Raw genomic sequence first — 12557 nt, forward strand, 5'->3', positions numbered from 1 at the left:
CGCCTCCTACCACGAGCTTGATGCCCACGTCGCCCTCTGGATCTACGCCACTCTCGCGGACCCCATGGTTGACCACGTCGTCGGCACCACCACCACCTATGTCCTCTGAAAGAAGATCCGCGACTTCTTCCTCGCCAATCGAGATGCCCGGTACATGATCATCAACCGGCAATATCGCAACCTCAAGCAAGGTGATCTCCCCGTGGCCGAGTATGCGCGCCGCATGAAGCTCCTCACCGATGGCCTCGCGGACATCGAACACGCCGTCATTGAGACCGACCTCACCACTCATTTTCTCCGTGCCTCGACAAGCGCCTCGACACCATCCGCATCGTCGTCAGTGACCCGGGCCTCCCGTTCGACACCGTCCTTTCGTGGGTGGTTCTGGCCGAGGATTCTCAGGCGCAGCGCGCCGCCGAAGAGAGCGCTTCAGCCTTCGCTCTTCCTGGCGATGACCGCGGCCCGCCAGCGGCTCTGGCTCAGGCTCGCGCTGTTCCGGCGATCGCGCCCCGAGCGGCTCCTCCTCCGACCGGCCTCCCTCCGACCGTGCCCAGGCCCCTCCCACGCAGCCGCTCTCTGATCGCGGACGCGGTGACCGTGGCCGCGGACGTGGCCGGGGTCGCGGCCGTGGACGCGGCGACTACTCTGCGCGGTCACCGGGCGCCCCTGTCGGCGCCATTCACTGGGTACTTCGCCCCGTATGGCATGGCCCTCCTGTCACCGCGCTCCGCTTGCGTTCCCCCCAACGCCGCCGGTGTCCTCGGCCCCCGTCCGGGTGCACATGCTCATGCCTACAACATGTACCCGCTGACGCCTCCATCGCCATACTACCCACCTCAGCAGCCATCATGGGAGCACCTCGCCATGCTGACCGCCACCTACAGCAACTCCGGTTTTCCCCACAAACCCACCCTCGAGTGGTACATGGGCTCCTCGCACGTGACCGGCACCCAAGGTAACTTGACCATGTCTCGTTCTTCATTAAAGCATGTTCCTTCTTCTATTCTTGTCGGCAATGGGCAACACCTTCCGGTCACCGCCACTGGATCCACCACCCTCACCCCTCACGATTTTCGCCTCACTGACATTCTTATTTCTCCTACTGTTGTCACTAGCCTGATTTCCGTTTGCAAATTCACTACTGACAACTCATGTTCTGTTGAATTTTTTCCCTGTGGTTTTCTTGTGAAGGATCTACGCACTCGAAAAGTTCTCATGATCTCCGCTAGCACTGGCGATCTCTACCCCTTCACCGGTACCACTCCATCTAGGGCGTCAGCCTTGCTCACCACTTCATCGGATGTGTGGCATCGCCGCCTTGGGCACCGAGGCGCTCATAGTTTTTCCTCCCCCACTCATGATTTTCTAGTTGGTTGTAATAAAGTGCCACACACTCCTTGTAGCGCTTGTCAATTAGGACGACAGCCACGCCTCCCCTTTCCTTTGTCTACTAGCAGAAAATTTTCTCCTTTCGATTTAATTCATTGTGATCTATGGACGTCACCGGTTGTAAGCTTTTCGGGCTATCAATACTATCTTGTCGTGTTGGATGATTACACACACTACTCATGGACTTTTCCCTTAGGCTACAAATCCAACACCTCCACCGTCCTCCAATGCTTCGTTGCCTTCGTGCAAACCCAATTTCATGTGCTCATCAAAAGCATGCAATGCGATAATGGTGGTGAATTCATCAACACCTCTCTCCACTCGTTCTTTTCCTCCAATGGCATCGCCTACCGCTTCTCCTGCCCCCACACCTCTCCCCAAAACGGCAAGGCCGAGCGCCTCATTCGCAAAACGAACGACATCATCCGCACGCTACTCATGTAAGCCAATCTCACCCCTCCATTTTGGGTTGAAGCCCTCCACACGGCCACCTACTTGCTCAACCGGCGCCCTTCTCGTGCCATTGCTTCTCATGCTCCCTACTTTCTTCTCCATGGCGTCCACCCGATCTACGACCATCTTCGCGTTTTTGGGTGCCTATGCTACCCCAACTTGTATGCCACCTCCACCTACAAGCTAGCCCCCCGCTCCACTCCGTGCATCTTCCTGGGCTACCCTCTCAAGAACAAAGGGTACGGGTACTACGACCTTGCATCCCGCCGCATCATCGTGTCTCGCCACATCGTTTTTGACGAATCCATATTTCCATACCAGGCCGCCACATCTTGGCACGAGTAGCCCCTCTTCACAGACGATCCCCATGCAACACCTTCCCATCCACTGCCCTCCCTGGATCCCGCGCCGATCCAACCATCCAATCCTCCCCCGCCTCCAGGTGCGCGCGCTACACCACCCACCGGGCCCCACCAACCCCGCCAGGCTCGTCCAATCCCCACTCGCCTCCCGATTCGCCTGCAGCACCCAGCGCGTCGCTTTCCCCGAGCCCAACCTCGTTCCCCGCACCAGACTCCCATGCGGCTCGCTCGCACTCGCCTCCCGCCTCGTCCGGTGGACTTTTTCACTATTCTGACCCTTTCAACGAACTTTGTCACAAAATGAACTCGAAGTGAAAGTATTTCACGATCTGACCCTTTTAGCAACGCCACAGCCCGCGGCGTTTCTGCCCAACATAGAGACGCCGAGGTAGCTAATGTTTTTGATCAAAGAAGAAACACCGTGGTAGCTACCGTTGCGGACCAGGTAAGAAACGCCAAAGGCGCTGGCGTTGATGCCCATCATTGAAACGCCAATGTCAATGGCGTTGCTGCCCTCTTTGGCGTTTCATCCCTACTGCTGCTGCTACCTCGACTAGCCCAGGATTCAGAGCTGTAGCTAGCATGTGGCCACGCCACCTCCTCCTCCTCCTGCTGCGTGCGTGCAGCGGCGGTCAGGGACAGACCCGAGGGCCGAGGCGTGCAGGTGCAGACAGGGGCAGCGGGTTGCGCTGCACTTGGCAAGTTGCCATGATTCCCCCCATCGCTTAATCCCAACCCCGTCTGTCTTTATCTCTTTATTTTTTTCGCCCGAGCGGCGCCACCATCCCCTATTGTTTGCTTCAGCTTCTTGTGCTAGTAGTACTAGTACTATCACCTAGCTATAGCTATAGGTAGCTGTTGGCATGTCCGGCCATCCTTGTCCAATTGGAGGCAAGGCAACGCCGAGGTAGCTAGTGTGCGTGCAACGCCATGGTCATTGGCGTTTTAATGATGGGCAGCAACACCAGGGCCTTTGGCGTTTTTTACCTGGTCTGCAACGCTAGCTACCACGGCGTTGCTTCTTTGACCAGAAACGCTAGCTACCTCGGCGTTTCTATGTTGGACAGAAACGCCGCGGGCTGTGGCGTTGCTAAAAGGGTCAGATCGTGAAATACTTTCACGTCGAGTTCATTTTGTGGCAAAGTTCATTGAAAGGGTCAGAATAGTGAAAAAGTCCTCGTCCGGTGGCCCCGCCTCGCCCTTCGCGCCTGCCTCCCGCATGACCGCGTCTGCCACAACTGCTGCTTGCAAATCTCCCTCGGATCCAACGCCATGCACTGCACTCGGGCCCAGCGCATCCACCTCTTCTTCCGCGCCGACCACTCCCACCGAGCCACGTCTGCCCCGCCATGCCATACCCGTCCAGCCACCCCAAAATGCACACCGCATGTCCACTCGAGCCAAAACCGGTTATCTCATGCCTAAACGACTTTTTCTCGCTGACACCACCTCTCCTTCCATCTCCCCCATACCATCCACATACAAATTTGCACTCAAAGATCCCCATTGGCGACAAGCCATGTTAGAAGAATACAATGCTTTAATGAACAACTTTACTTGGTCTTTGGTTCCTGCAGGTGTCAACGTGGTCACGGGCAAGTGGATCTTTCGTCACAAGTTCCACTCGGACGGCTCTTTGGCTCGCTACAAAGCATGATGGGTCGTTCGCGGGTTCACTCAGCAAGAGGGTGTTGATTATGGCGAGACTTTCAGCCCGGTCATCAAACCGGCCACCATTTGAGTTGTCCTCAGTCTTGCCACCCCTCACTCCTGGCCTGTTCATCAGCTCGATGTGAAGGATGCCTTCCTTCATGGCGATCTTCACGAGATGGTCTACTGCTCTCAACCAGCTGGGTTTGTCGACTCCTCTCGATTGGACCATGTTTACCACCTTCGCAAGTCTCTCTACGGCCCCAAATAAGCCCCACGCACTTGGTTCCTTCGGTTCCAAGCTTATCTCCTCTCCCTCAGGTTTCGCGCCACCAAGAGTGACTCCTCACTCTTTGTTCTACACCATGGCGCCTCCATCGCGTACTTGTTGGTATACGTCGATGATATAGTTCTCACGGCAAACACTACCACCACACTTCATTCCGTCATCAACTCGCTCAAATGCGAGTTCTCCATGACTAATCTCGGTGCTCATCACTTTTTGGGCATCAACGTCACGCCCAACTTGTCCGGTATCTTCTTGTGCCAACAACAGTATACTCTTGAGATTTTGGACCGGGCCAAGATGCTCAACTGTAAGTCCATCTCCACGCCCATTGACACAAGCTCCAAGCTATCCTCTCATGATGGCCAGCCTCTCTCTAACCCCACACTATACCGCAGCCTTGCCGGTGCACTACAATATCTCACCCTCACGCGTCCAGATATTGCCTATGCTGTTCAACCGGCATGCCTCTTCATGCACGCACCTCGCGCCACCCATATGCAGCTCGTGAAGCAGATCTTCGTTGCCTACATGGCACCTCTCACTACGGACTTCAGTTATACAAGTCCTCCACCACGGATCTCATCGCTTACACTGACGCCGATTGGGCGGGGTGCCCGAACACTCAGAAGTCCACTTCTGGTTTTTGTGTGTTCCCTGGCTCCAACCCCATCTCATGGTCGTCCAAGAGCCACGCCACCATCTCTCGCTCGAGTGCCGAAGCGGAATATAGAGGCGTTGAAAATTGTGTCGCTGAGTCCTGTTGGCTGCGCCAGCTTCTGTTTGAGCTCAAACACCCGCCCACCTGAGCCACCATCGTGTACTGTGATAACATAAGTGCTACATTTCTTGCTTGTAACCCCGTTCAACATCAGCGTGCCAAGCATATCAATATAGATTTGCACTTCGTTCGTGACAGAGTGGCTCTTGGCGAGGCTCGCGTTCTCCATGTTCCATCGAGCTCGCAATTTGCGGATGTTTGCACCAAGGGGTTACCTTCATAGGTGTTCTTCGATTTTTGGTCTAGCCTGAACATCCTCCAAATGGAGTTACGCCCGAGGGGGGGTGTTAGTATATGTACTTTTGTACCACCATTGTATTTTGTGTGACCGAGTCCAGCCACGCCTGGCCTGCGTGCCATGATTGTAGGGCGTTTGGCAACTCCTCGTTGTCCATATATGTTGTACTCTGTAACACATGTGTCAATCAATGAGAATAGTTTCCAACTAACCATTGGTTAGGTGGTTTCTCCTTGTAAAAGAGGGGACCCGCTCACAAACGACACTATGATCTTCTTGAAGCCATTTGAACTCCATGCCATGCCTTGTGTGGCCTTCTTAGGGACTTTTTATGACTTATGTGCTTCACATCAATCTCAACAAGACGAGAACTATTTTGGTGAGATGTTCAGCGGAGCACACCCAGATAGTATCCAGTGTCCTCTACCATCCCATCGAGGATTTTACATGCACCTACCTTGGCTTCCCCTTGACATCCATAGGTAATGTGATAGTTAGTTCCAAGTCATGCTGGAGAAGATTACAAACATGTCGATGTAGTGCAGGATGATAACACGATCCAAATGTGGTAATTTTATTTGCTGAAAAAAAATTATTCCCCTCCCCTACCTATGTGATAATTTCTTCGTATCTACAAATGAAATATGTGGAAGGATTAGACAAGATCTATGGGGATTTTCAACGGGGAGGGCCTGAGACATGCATGACATACATTGTGTAGTGGTTTGACACGTGGTATGTGAAGGAAATATGCCATAGAGGCAATAATAAAGTTGTTATTTTATATTTCCTTATTCATGATAAAGGTTTGTTATTCATGCTAGAATTGTATTGATCGGAAACTTAAATACATGTGTGAATACATAAACAAACACCGTGTCCCTATTAAGCCTCTACTAGACTAGCTCGTTGATCAAAGATGGTTAAGATTTCCTAACCATGGACATGTGTTGTCATTTGATAACGGGATCACATCATTAAAAGAATGATGTGATGGAAAAGACCCATCCGTTAGCTTAGCATAATGATCGTTCAGTTTTATTGTTATTGCTTTCTTCATGTCAAATGCATATTCCTTCGACTATGAGATTATGCAACTCCCGGATACCGGACGAATACCTTGTGTGCTATCAAACATCAGAACGTAACTGGGTGATCATAAAGATGCTCTACAGGTATCTCTGAAGGTGTTTGTTGGGTTAGCATAGACCGAGATTAGGATTTGTCACTCTGAGTATCGGAGAGGTATCTCTAAGCCCTCTCGGTAATACACATCATAAGCTTGCAAGCAAACGACTAAGGAGTTAGTCACGAGGTGATGTATTAAGTAACAAGTAAAGAGATTGAACTAGGTATGAAGATACCGACGATCGAATCTCGAGCAAGTAACATACCGATGGACAAAGGGAATTACGTATGTTATCATAACGGTTCGACCGATAAAGATCTTCGTAGAATATGTAGGAACCGGTATGGGCATCCCGGTTCCGCTATTGGTTATTGATTGGAGAGGTGTATCGTTCATGTCTACATAGTTCTCGAACCCATAGGGTCCGCATGCTTAACGTTTGTTGACGATATAGTGTTATCTGAGTTATATAATTTGGTGACCGAATGTGGTTCGGAGTCCTGGATGTGATCACGGACATGAAGAGGAGTCTCTAAATGGTCGAGAGGTAAAGATTGATATATAGTAGGATGGTATTCGAACACTTCAAGTTTTCATAGTGTACCGGGTGATCATTTGAGTACCGGAGGGGGTATCGGGCACCCTCGGGAGGTTAGTGGATGTATTGGGCCATAAGAGGGGAGCACACCAGCCCACAAGGGGAAGGCACGCCCCCCATGGCAGCTTCCCTAGTTGGGAAAGGAAAGGGGGGATTCGTCCTCCCCCTTCCTTCCTCTCCCCTCTTTCCTTCCCCCGCCGACAAATATGGCAGGGGGACGCGGCCAAGGGTAGGAGCCCGAGTAGGATTCGGACCTACTTGGGGCGCCCCTTGGCCTCTCCCCTCTCCCTCCCACCTATATATATATGTGGGGGCTCCTAGCACGCCCCATACAATTGCCTAGCTGTGTGTGGCACCCCCCCTCCACTGTTTACACCACCGGTCATATTTTCGTAGTGCTTAGGCGAAGCCCTGCGAAAATCACTTCACCATCACCTTCACCACACCATCGTGCTGCCAGAACTCATCTACTACCTCGTCGTCTTGATGGATCAAGAAGGCGGAGGATGTCACCGAGCTGAACGTGTGTAGAATGCGGAGGTTACCTACGTTTGGTACTTGATCGGTTGCAGTGCAAAGAAGTTCGACTACATCAACCGAGTTGTTAATACGCTTCCTCTTACGGTCTATGTGGGTACGTAGACACACTCTTCCCTCTCGTTGCTATGCATCTCCTTGATAGATCTTGCATGTGCATAGAATTTTTTTTGTTTTTCCATGCAAAGTTTCCCAATAGTGGCATCCGAGCCATGTCTAAACGTAGATGATATGCACGACTAGAACACAAAGAGTTGTGGGCGGTGATAACCCACAAGTATAGGGGATCGCAACAGCTTTCGAGGGTAGAGTATTCAACCCAAATTTATGAATTCAACACAAGGGGAGCAAAAGAATATTCTTGAGTATTAGCAGTTGAGTTGTCAATTCAACCACACCTGGATAACTTAGTATCTACAGCAAAGTGTTTAGTAGCAAAAGTGGTATGATAGTAATGGTAACAGTAGCAACAATAAAGATAAATGTTTTGGGGTTTTTGTAGTAGTTGTAACAGTAGCAACGGAAAAGTAAATAAGCGAAGAACAATGTATGAAAAGCTCATAGGCAATGGATCAGTGATGGATAATTATGCTGGATGCGATTCCTCATGCAATAGTTATAACATAGGGTGATACAGAACTAGCTCCAGTTCATCGATGTAATGTAGGCATGTATTCCGTAAATAGTCATACGTGCTTATGGAAAAGAACTTGCATGACATCTTTTGTCCTACCCTCCCGTGGCAGTGGGGTCCTATTGGAAACTAAGGGATATTAAGGCCTCCTTTTAATAGAGAACCAGAACAAAGCATTAGCACATAGTGAATACATGAACTCCTCAAACTACGATCATCACCGGGAGTGGTCCCGATTATTGTCACTTCGGGGTTGCCGGATCATAACACATAGTAGGTGACTATAGACTTGCAAGATAGGATCAAGAACACACATATATTGATGAAAACACAATAGGTTCAGATCTGAAATCATGGCACTCGGGCCCTAGTGACAAGCATTAAGCATAGCAAAGTCATAGCAACATCAATCTCAGAAAATAGTGGATACTAGGGATCAAACCCTAACAAAACTAACTTGATTACAAGGTAAATCTCATCCAACCCATCACCTTCCAGCAAGCCTACGATGGAATTACTCACACACGGCGGTGAGCATCATGAAATTGGTGATGGAGGATGGTTGATGATGACGATGGCGACGAATCCCCCTCTCCGGAGCCCCGAACGGACTCCAGATCAGCACTCCCGAGAGAGCACTACAAGAAATATGTCAACTTGTGACCACCACTATTGGTCAGTGAAAGGTCATAGTTTTTCATTTGCGACCTTTTTTTGACCAAAAATAGAAGGTCAAAAGCTGGCGGTCGTAAACTGACTATAGCGACCTTCTTTGCGATGTGTAAAAGGTCGTTGGTTCCACAACCAAATTTTTGGTCACAAGCAACATCCCCAGACCACGTAGGCATCCAGCATGGCAAGCTGACGTGGATAGGAATCAACTCGGTCCGTTTCAGTGTTTTACATGGGCCAAGCCCAACAATTCAGCCCATTTATTGTTTTTTCCTTTCAAGTTTGGTCAGCTACATGGGCCAAGCCCAACAGACTTTTATTTTTTGGGCAACAGAATTTTACACTGCACTTTTTTTTGGCCTCGGCCTTATTCCAGCCCATTTGTTAGTTTTCTTTTATTTCTTTTCCATTTTAAAGTAGGTCCCACTAGTCAAATGGGAACCAATTACCGCAAGTCAGTTCTATATTTCTGCAATTAGATAATGTGATTCAAAAAGAGCCAATAAGGCATAATATTTCATACAGCAGCCAAGCAAGGTACATTACAATCCTGTACACCCAAAACTAAGATTACATTACAACAGCCAAGCAAAGTACATAGTACAAATCTAGTATTTAGCTATAAAATACAACTAAATATACACATAACTAGCTTCACACATAACTATCTCCAGTGAGCTAAAAACGCATTGCTGGGTGCGGTTTTTCTTCGGGATTCTTCTTCCTAGAGTTCCTGTACACCCAACTTTTGAAGAATGAAGGCCAGCATCTGCAAATAACAAATTATGAAAAGTTAGAAACATAATCAAGTGAATCCGTGATTATAAAATTCTCATAACGATGAAAATTTGCTGCAGTACTTTAGATTTAACAGGAAACCATGCATATAACATCCTCATAACAGCGAAAACTGAGATATATTTTGCAAATGATCAAGTACCATCATAGAGCAAGTTAACACAACAGATGGACAATACAAGGTATTAGTGATTTTCTGCTTTAGAACAGGGCACATGCATCAAGTTTTATAGTTAGGAACAAAGAAGAAGTGTTGGAAGAGGCCAAAGAGATGACATACCCTGGGGCGGCCGAAGATGGTGAAATGATGATCTACTTGTTCTTAGACAGCTCAATGAGCACCTGATATAAAAATAGGTTGAATTAATCATAAGCATGCTGAATTAATCAACATTCCTAGCTGAAACACCACACTATGAATGATTGTTCAAGTATAATATATGCACCTGAATGTAATCAGGTCCATATGTTGCCAGACAGAGATGGCATCTGTATATACCTAGAATCAATCACAAGGTATAGGGAGAGAATTAAACACATATATTCTTACTAGTACTACTAGGTTGCTAGCTAGCTGCATGTATCCATCTAGTAAGCAGCCACAAGTCAGAACACACATCTGATGCCACCATCTTATCTTACACTTCAGGAACTAGTACAACATGATAGGATGACTTGTGATGCTACCATCTTATCTTAGAAGAAGAAAAACAACGATACATCTAGCAAGAACGGATTGAAAACCAGCTAGTTGCCGATCCATGATTTTATAGAACGGTGCAAGATAGCTATCATCATTGAACAATTCAAGATTGAAGAATTCAAAACATGTGAATTGCAGTAAATTGTAGCTTGGGTATTCTCTGCATGAAGCTTGTCCTGGAAACAGAAATTAAACATCAGTCTGAGCCACTTTCTTGTATGGGACAGAGTTGTACAAAGGCAAAGAAAACAAAAATATCGCTCACCCACAGCTTGTAGGACTCTGGACTCTAAGTCAAGCACCAAATGAACACATCAGTGGCCTCCTTGTCAAGCTCTGCATTATCTGAACATAATACACAGGTAAGCTAACTGGAATTTGCAAAACAAAATTAAACCGGCTCTGTATTGCAGAATGAACACATTTCCACTCACTTTCTTGAATTGCCTTCACAGCCAATGGCAAAAGCTGCTATGATGCTGGCTAAACAGCATTAGAGCCAGGAGTACCAACAAGAGCCAGCTCCTTTATTGTTGGGTAGGCTGCTTCAAACCTTTATGTAGCCTAAATAATTCAATGCAGAGGTATTAGAATATTGTCTCATATTAAACATACCGCAGAAACGATACAAAATAGTATGGAACTGAGTTGAATTAGAGGACTACTATGGTTGCTTTGTTAACAGATACTCAAGAATTACTTGAAAAAGAGAAGATACAAAATAACCTGTTGTCCAGTACAACTGCTACTACTACTTGTTTATATACCCAAGTGTCTCCATAGTGCATATTTTGTTTGTGAAACCTATAAAGTCTCAAAATGTTAGTTAGAGCTCTATGCAGAATACTTTGGAGGAAAACGGTGCAAACGCTCAAGAACTGGTACTTGCTGTACCAGGAACAGGATGCGGCAGTGGAGCTTCAAGAAAAATATTTAGGGGCCAAAACTAAGAGGAAAACACCAATTATTCACATTGAAGATTGAACGCATATGCCATTCTGGCATATCCTTGAAGGAACAATTCTCATAACAGGAACACAAGAGAGGGCTATTGATTTTGATGAAAACTAAATCAGAGCACTACTAATGTAATTCTGTTAACAGATACTCAAACATTACTGGAGCAAGATTTGCATAACATCTAGTTTTCCACTACAGAAACGTCTCTATTTGCCCCTAAACTAAACCAAGATAGTATGTATTGCGGCTACAACCAACCTACAACTACTGTAGACAGTGAAGCATACCAGACCACAAGAACATGGAACGGTCCCTGTGTACATCTAATATAATCTCTCTTCTTCACGATATTACTCTAACCAATCTCAAGATTGCAGAGTAGAACAACCGCACATACCAATCAATGTAAGCCCTTGCTCACCACAATGGTGTAGGCGCCATCGTCGGCCGGCACAGACTCCTCCTTGTACATCACGTCCCACCCCAACACCTTCACGTCCCAGGTCAGCGTCGTGTCGCCCTGAATTGAGTTGTCACAACCAAATTAAGTCAGTCAGTCACCCGGCTCTGCAGTTCCGAATGAAATTTTCTGAAGGAACGGACTCAGATTTCTGCTGTTTGTACCTCGGTGGGCTTGATCTCGATAGTCCTGGAAGAGGTCGACCTGGAACCTGCTTCATGGCGGTGCGGAGGTTGTTCTTGGCGGGGCCGGGGGAGTCGCGGAGGTCCGTCACCTGCAGCAGCAACGCCACGCCGCCGGGGCGGGGGCGGCCAGGCTCTTCCGCTCCCGGCGCCGCCGGAGCGTGCGGCAGAGCATCTCAAAGTCGGCACCCGCCTTGAAGTCGCGCGCATGGAAGAACTTGAGGGGGATGACGTCTGTCGCCTCCTCGCCCTTGCTCGGCAGCAGTGGCACGCCCCACAGCACCACGTCCTTGTCGATGACGACCACCACCGCCGGCCCCGCCTTCTCACCCTCGTTGGAGGTCTCCTCCTTCTACACAACCGCCTCCGCCTCGCCGCCATCACGCCCTAACTCCCGGGCCTGTCAAAAAAACCGCGGCGAAATTAAAATCATATAAACGCGGCGAACGGGAGGCGAGGCAAATGAAGCGACGGACCGAGCAAGGCGGGGACGGCGTCGTGCACGCACGTGCTCCGATGCGGGGGTGGCAGCGGCGTTCGCCCAATCGATCTCCGCTCCGTCCGTGTCTCTCTGCCTGCGCGAGAAGCGGCGAACGAATCATGAATCGGAGGAGAGGGGTGCGTGGGTCGCTTACGAGGGCGAGGGTGCTCTTGCCGGAGTAGGATGTCCGGGAGAGTGAGGGCGGCGGCGGAGGTGGGTGGCGGGGACGAGGGCGATCTGCATC

The 12557-nt window shown here is 49.0% G+C and overlaps 1 long non-coding RNA gene across 1 annotated transcript; it reads right to left on the reverse strand.

The window, feature by feature from the left end:
* Nucleotides 1–9448: 9448 nt before the first annotated feature.
* LOC119282267 lies at nucleotides 9449–11906 on the reverse strand. Its single transcript, XR_005138670.1, has 6 exons — nucleotides 11815–11906; nucleotides 11588–11710; nucleotides 10665–10794; nucleotides 9974–10575; nucleotides 9808–9869; nucleotides 9449–9498 (listed from the first exon to the last, which is right to left on the reverse strand). It is a non-coding gene; the product is annotated as an uncharacterized LOC119282267 (long non-coding RNA).
* Between the last annotated feature and the right edge of the window lie 651 nt (nucleotides 11907–12557).

Source organism: Triticum dicoccoides, chromosome 3B (genome assembly GCF_002162155.2).
Source record: "Triticum dicoccoides isolate Atlit2015 ecotype Zavitan chromosome 3B, WEW_v2.0, whole genome shotgun sequence".
Lineage (NCBI taxonomy): Eukaryota > Viridiplantae > Streptophyta > Magnoliopsida > Poales > Poaceae > Triticum > Triticum dicoccoides.